This window comes from Eptatretus burgeri, chromosome 8, assembly GCF_056783735.1.
Source record: "Eptatretus burgeri isolate ZD-2024b chromosome 8, Ebu_testis_v1, whole genome shotgun sequence".
NCBI lineage: Eukaryota > Metazoa > Chordata > Myxini > Myxiniformes > Myxinidae > Eptatretus > Eptatretus burgeri.
In genome coordinates, this window is record NC_140968.1 from 6507772 (window position 1) to 6515773 (window position 8002).

Here is an 8002-nt window from a genome sequence, read left to right on the forward strand (position 1 = left end):
CACTGGGATACACGTTTCCAGTGGCAGTCCCAAAAGTCTGACCAGATCTAAAAAATGCCTTCGGCAGCAAACAAATAAAACATCAAAAAAAGTTCAACATCTAAATTGATATGTCAAAGCCTTTGTTATGCATCACCTGCGTTATATGGCCAACGTCGCACACGTAAGTCACCCTTTTTGCAATGTACAGGGGTTTTTTTTTTTTTTCAAAATATAATGATGCACCTATCAATTTAAGGTCACGTTCTTCAGTGGAAGAACGAAGCACATCATCAATTTCGAATAAATAATAATAATAATAACAATTCTTAAACCCCTTTTAATGTCCCCTCTGAAGGACAGCACTCTCAATGGGTTGGTTCGACGCCCTCGCTGAAAAGCACCAACTCGGCCGAGACAGCAAGGAAGAAGAGAACGACACAGGGCGAAGGATCAACGAACAAAACGGATCGGAAGGAAAACATGGCGACAGAGCGCACAGGTCGGCGCTGGGAGAGGAGCCGAAGTGAAAGGGATGGACAGCATCAGTTTGTGTGGAAGAACTCACAAACCGAAGTGAGGTGGTGGCGGGCAGCAGAATCGAAGGGTGCTGCGAAAGAACACAGGACAATCGACTGAGGAAGAAGGGACCCACGTGCACCAGAAGAAGGGGATTGATGGATGCGGTGAATGTGAAGCTTAAAAACTTAGCAAGGGTAATAAGGTACGGGTTTTTGGGGGAATACAAATGAGCGAGAAGGAGGAATTGGGCAGAGAGAGAGAGAGAGGGGAGAAGGCAGGATAAGCAAGACCAGAGGGGAGCGAACAAAAGACTGGAAGGCTACCAACCTGGCCTGCAGTAAATGAGGAGCAGACCGTGAAACTCAGCCTCCTGCCACAAGGAGCCGATGAAATAATGGGCCTTCACGGTTCAAAGCTTCAAGGCAAGACCAGCCAAGAGGGAAGAAACATATTTCATCGCACGATGGATGGAGGACTTGTAACACCGTTACGAGCTGAAGATCACGACGGAAGATTGAATCGGCCCGACGGAGAGTCCCAGGGTGGCGGCCAGCTTTGGAGATACGATTTCCCAAAGATATATCACAACCGAATAATCTGGTATTCCCAGTTACAATGTATGGAAATGAGTCGTGGACAGTGAAAAAAAAAGAAAAAAAAAGAAAGGAAGAAGATTGTCAGTTTTGAAATGTCGTGTTGGAGCTGAATGTTAAATAGTCCATGGACTGCAAGAAGAAGAACAAACGAATCAGTCCTTGAATTCATCGGACACCGCTTACTTTGGGAGCGCCGATGTTGAAACAAAAACCGTCGTATTTTGGACACGTCATGCGTGCAGAAAACAAAAGTCTGGAGAAATCAACCGTGCTGGGTATGATTGAATGAAGAAGAGGAAGAAGCAGACCGTGATGGACGCATGGGGTGAAGGATGCAACCAAGCTGCACCGAGCAGATCAGGATATGGATACTCGGAGAAATCTGATCAGGAATGTCGTCAGAAGTCTGCCATGACTTCACGGAACTCGGGAAGCAATGCGAGGTCCAGGAGCTCGGGATCTCCTTCTTCCCACAAGCTGACCACAGGAATAAATTTGTTTCGCTCGGCAAGCTTAATGGATGAACGAAGTGAAATGATGGGACTTTCGTTCATGAAAAGTGCAAATAAAAACAGGGAATATTAAAAACACACACTTTGAGGAAGATAACTAAACTACATGGCCATAAAAACGTGTCAAAAGAACATGCATGCACCTTTACCCAAGGACCAACACGTATGGACATCATCATGCTAAAATACACAAGTTGGTATCTGTCAGTCTGTCCATGACGCATTCGGTCATTACTTATCTTATCTCAACCAAACTTGACAGAAGGACTAAGGGTCCCATGACGAAGGGTCACACAAAGTTAAACACAGGTTTCTTTTAAATTTGTCCGATTGAAAAACCGCTTGGTAAAGCTATCATGTACAACCAATACGGCATTGATTCCTTCAAACCAAGGCCAAAATTGATCGTCGTACGATAAACACACGCATCCCAGTTCTGAGGCTAAAATCCATGACATTTCAGGCTTTGACATCTTCGTCAGCAGGCGATGGATAATCACTCGGTGGTGTAATGGTTGGAGTGTCTCCTCCGAGTCTGGGAGGTTGGCGGTTTGAACCCTGTCAGAGTAACACCAAAGACTTGAAAATGGTAAGTGCTGCATCCTTCCTTGATGCTCGGCATTTAAAAACGATGGAGCATGGACAAACAATCACAGTTTGGCAAAATAATATTGTTGCGGATTCCGCGCCCGCCGGCGTGCTGACGGCCACGTAACTCGAATCGCGGCACGTCGCCCACCGGACGGACAATCCAGTCATGACCCTCTCGGACTAACGCCGGGAACCAGTCACGGGTGGACCTTTCGGTCTCACCGCGATCGAGCCAATCAGCCCCCGCGTGGGATAGGGTTGCTCGCCAAATTCGACCTACCTAAGTACCCACGCGGAGGGTAGACCGGGCGATCGCACCTCGCCGCAGGTCGACTTCGGACACGGGCCACTTAAGCGACCCGTTCCGTACTATCAGAATAACCGAGCGGTGTTATCGTCGACCTCGACGGTTCGATTAATTATCGGGCGTATTCAGCCCACTACCAACCCTTTACGTGAAGCAAGATGAGGATTCAATGGGAGAAATGACGAAGCGAAGCGGGAAACAGTTCAACACAAAGCACATTTATTCGCGGCACACGGGAAGCACACATATTCAATTCCACCAAAAGCACACAGAAAAGACACAATGCAATTTACACAAAAAGCAAATATAAAAGCGAAAACACAATGCAGAGCTAATACCGACTACCGAGCACACGGCAACACTTATACAATTCTACTTCACAGACGGCGCCGACAACACATACCCAAAACCAAGGAAAAGAAATACCCTCAAGGATGAGGCGGGCCTGAGGCCGAGACCGGGTCGGCCTACCCGTCTGGTGATGAGACGCGGAGCGGCGATGGCGCCTCAACTCCGCGGGCCTCGCGGACGGTGTCTGGTAGGGGGTGGGAAAGGGGCCCCCTTGGTCGCACTATCTCAGCGCGGGGGGAAACAGGAGGGGGTTGCTGATGCTCGGGGTATAGAGGATCTTTATTATCCCGCGACGAGCGTCTCCACCTCGGCCAGGTCGCGCTGTCGGCCTCCCTCGGGTGCAGCTCCCTGCACGACGCGAGCACCCCCTCGTCTGGTGTCGCCGCCTTTCCACAGCTCCGTCCCCTCCGTTCCGACTCCAACGCACACGACGAGCAGCTCCACCGCCCGCGAAGTCTTGACTCTCTGTTTCCGACTCTCCTACTCTCCTACTCTCCGCCTCTGGACTCCTTTGGACTGACGAACACGGTCCTTTTATCCGCCCCGTAGCTTCGCCCTCTCATCTTTGACCCCCTCCCTTCGACCTTTCACCTCGCTCCCCATTGGCCCGAGAAAAAGTGGGCGTGAAGGCTTTTTGATCCATAAATTTGCATATATCGATCGCCCTGGAGGCGGGGCCAAATCGCCCCTCGCTCACCGATTGGACGGCAAAAAGTGGGCGTGTGTCGTTTTTGATCCGTTTTTGAAGCACAAAATCCGTGATTTTGTACACGCTGTTCGGCGCGCGCCCTGCACGAGTCCAACACCGGTACCCACAGGCGGCGCAAGAACGGTGGCAATGCGACGGCTGCGAGGTGTGACGTGAAGGTCGTGGCGGTTGTGGTGAAGCGGCGTTGTGGTTGGTGGTTGATGTTGTGGTTGTGGTGGTAATCATGGCGGTTGGTCCAAAATAAAGATAGTAAAAGAAAAACGGCTATCCTGAAGAGTCGCAGCACGCATAAATGACATGTATTCCCACTAGACAACGGGTTTGGGCCTAACTACACATGCACTTACCGAGATACCTCACCTAAGGGACCTGAATGGTGGTTTGCGAATTTGGTAACCACAACAATATATTTCATAAAACCCTGAATTTGATCCAAAGGACACCAGGACAGCAACGGTTCTGAAAACTACAACGAGAAGGGGTACTCGGTAGAGCGCATACCTCTGCCACACAATGACTGATCCGTGAGAACATATCAGGGCCTATTACATTTTTGAGATCTAGTACTATGTATCGTTTTTGGCCTGATCTCTCAATGGAGAAGAATCACTTTCAAAATGAAATAATTCTCAAATCCAGATACGGATTCGGATCTTCACCAGAATCGAATCAATTCGGCGGGGGTCACACACCCAACATGTCCACCAAGTTTCATCCGAATCCGTCGACAACTTTTTGAAATATCTTGCTATATATCGTTTTTGAACCCGATCTCTCAATGGTGAAGAATCATTTTTAAAATTCTCGTGGTCAGATCTGGATCCGGATCTTCACCAAAATCTCATCAGTTCGTCTTTGGCACACACCCAACCTGTCCACAAATTTTCATATGGATCCGTCCACGACATTTCGAGATATCCTGCACACAAACAGACAAACAAACAAACAAGCCGGTAGGCGGACATGGGTAGTCGACAACCGAATAGAACCTGACGCGATGGGCCCGTTCGATGGGGAATGACCTGAGGATTAAGCACAAGAAAATTCATGATTCTAGCTTCAAGGGTTGATGCTGCAGATTGTTTTTTCGTTAAAATCCCCCCACATTTAGAGGTTTTTCAGCCGTTGCTAGGCAACGGAGGGGTCCATAGCAACGGTTCTTCCTCACACATAACTAGGACATACCATGAACCTACCATACCAGTTTCATGTATATCTGACTCATGGTCTCTGAGATATAACGAACTTCGTTTTTTTATTGTTTTCGACCATGGTTCATTCAAAGTCTATCTATAACCTCCGCCATCGAAGATCGGACGTTACTGTTTTCACCCTTCTGTTTGATTGTTTGTGAACAGTATTACGGAAAAACTCCTCGACAGATTTCGACGAAATTTGGTGGGGGGATTAGGTATGGTCCAAGGATCATGCCACCAGATTTTGGACTAGGTCCAAAATCCAATATGGTCCTAGGTCCGCTATGACTAGGTCCGCTATGGCGGCCATTTTGAAAAAAATTTCTATCTTTTTTGCATTTCTACATGTTTTAAGTGATTTCCAACCCCCCACCCTCCCCCCCAAAAAAAAATTGTTCGAGAAAAAAAAATTTTTGCAACTATTTTTTCAACAAAATTTGGATTTTTTTTTTTTTGCATTTCTACATGTTATAAGTGATTTCCAACAAAAAAACATGCCAAAATTATAATTGCGGCTGATTTTGGAACTTCAGGTGGATATACCCACGTAAAATCAATTTCTGTCTCAAGAAATCTAGTTATGACGAATGAATTGAGTATGTAAAAGTTAAAAGTAAAAGGGAAAGTTGCAAACTATAACTCTGTGAGCACTGTTGACGTCAAATTGAATGAATAGGATATCAGGTTCACTTCAGTGACCTAGCAGTATTGGCGGCGGAGGTTTTGCACTCTACAGAGTGCTCCCCCTCGAGTCTCCGACAGTTTTCATAGGATCCGGCTGGAAATATTTGACAATATGGCTGAATGTACTTCCCACAGTCGCTCGTGGCCCGATTTTTGATTTTCGAAAAAATAATTTTTTTATGATTTTTCAAAAATTTCAAAGTCCCGTTGCTAGGCAACGGTGGTGTCCATAGCAACTGTTCTCATTTGCACACAACTAGGTCATGGTATGAACCTACTAACCAAGTTTCATCGAAATCGCCATTGTATTAACTGAAATCGCCATTTTAAATACTGATAATAAGGGGAGAACAAATCTCTAATTTTTTTTTTCGACTATATCGACGACCCAATGAAATTGCTCGTTGAGCAAGAAATTGCCGGAATAACTTTGTCATATCTCCATGATCTCTGAAAAAACAAAAACCTGGAAATCAATTCGGTTCTTACAAGTCGATAGTGCAACTGTTTAATGAGTTATAGCACTTAGTTTGGTCATGATCATAACTTGGAAGTCAATCGGACTTGAAATGGCGTTTTTATCGCAATTTGAAAGTTTTGACCCGACCCCCGACCGTTAAGAAGGGTGTTGGTGTGACACCCCCAATGAGACATGGTTGGATGCAGAATTGGAAGATGCACATTTTGGATTTGGTTTGAAGTCGATACGACCATTTTAGCGGACGTTATTGCGAAAATAAGAATTTCGGTTTTTCGGTGACCTTGACCTTGACCTTTGACCAAGCTTCACCAAAAATGACAAGTGTTGAAGTTGGACCATGTTGGACGTCTGTACCTAGTTTGGTCATGATCGCTGAAACGGTGTGGCTGCTACAGGGTAAACAAACACACAAACAGACAAACCGGTAGGCGACATGGGTGGTCGCTACATAATTGCATACTAGTCATACAGTTTTTGACGGATCGGGCTGAAAATTTTTGACAAAGAGGTTCATTATAGTGCGCATAAAAGCGCGGAAGCCGATTTTTGATTTTCGAATTTTTTTTTTTTTTTAGGATTTTTCAAAAATTTCAAAGTCCCATTGCTAGTCAACGGTGGCGCCCATAACAACGGTGCTCAAAAGCATAGAACTAGATCCTGGTATGAACCCACATGTCAAGTTTCATCAAAATCGGTTGACTCCTCTGGCCTCCAGAGCTGTCCATTACATACAAACATACAGACAGACGGAAAACCTGAGAATAATGGTCGTCTAGCGACCACCCAACAAACACACAGACAGACAGACAGACACACAGAATGACACACACAACCGACCAACATAATTGCCGAAATCCGAAGGATTGTCTACAATTAACAAACAGACAGAGAGGGGTGAAAACATAACCTCGTTCACCTTCGGTGGCGGAGGTTAAAAAAAGACAGAAAGAAGCAAAGATTCCAAGAAAAGTAGAGATAGAAAGAAGTTAGAAAACAATCGAGACGGATAAGAAATGAAAAGGGGAGAAAAAGAAGAAGGTCAGTAAATATCATGTGCGTTTTGCAGTTCCTGCATATCATTAGAATAATGAACAGACCAACTACTCACAAAATCAGAAGAATGATAGATGGAGGAATGGTTGAAGAGGGAGGATGACAGGGATTACGTGGAGTCGTACAATGCACAAGAAAGTGTAAAAGGACAAGTTTCCAGATAGAACAAAGAATGATTGCCAGAAGTGCAAGATAAGTTTTAAAAATAAAATTGGGGATTTTAAAACGTAACAGCTGTTTCAGTCTTGCTGACCCCATAAATATGATAAGATGGTTCGGCGAGACATATTGAGATGCCTCATAATCACACAAATTAACGGTGCCTCTTATACGTTGTAACGATGAGCAGAGTACCCCCACCTTTTGGGCGATCTTGCTCCAAGCATGCTCGACGTTCTTCTGGTACGTACCTTTATTCGGGTGGTGTATCGGCAACTGACAGCTGCCTCAATCGCTCCAGAAAATTAAATAAAACAACTCGGGTTACGTGCAGGAAGCAAAAACATCTCAAACTGCTTATAATTCAAAACACCTGATCACCGCACTGGAAAATGGAGGGACAGGAATACAGGGCTGGAAATGGTGAAGACTTGTAATACCCTCTCTCACCTGGAGGCGGTGCTACACGATACACATTTACATCGAGAATTTGTGTGATAACCCCCCCCCCTCCCTAAAGATAAAAACACCCCTATACACTAATTGGGGTCATGCTGACCCGATGTAACAAGTCTGGATGTAATTGGCCCAGAACTGTAGGAGGAGCAGCGTGACAATGTGCTCGCAGCCACCTCTCTTTTCTGCACCGAAACTCACACAGTAAGAATGCCTGATCAAAAAAAGTTGACAACCCACCACCCAACCGACATTAATTCCAGGGATGTGAACGTTACCTTCCAAAGGTATTGTCCCAAAGAAAACATTTTGATACAACATTATGGAAGCACGGAACCGTCGAACCGCTACCAAATATATAGTGGGACACCAACACCACTAGGTCCACTGGAAACACAAGTTGGCT

At 45.6% G+C, this 8002-nt stretch overlaps 1 protein-coding gene across 4 annotated transcripts in view; it reads right to left on the reverse strand.

Moving 5' to 3' along the window:
- Window positions 1–8002, reverse strand: part of LOC147021003 (fibrillin-2-like) — a 305412-nt gene that overhangs the window by 185016 nt on the left and 112394 nt on the right. The gene's annotated exons all lie outside the window — the stretch shown is intronic.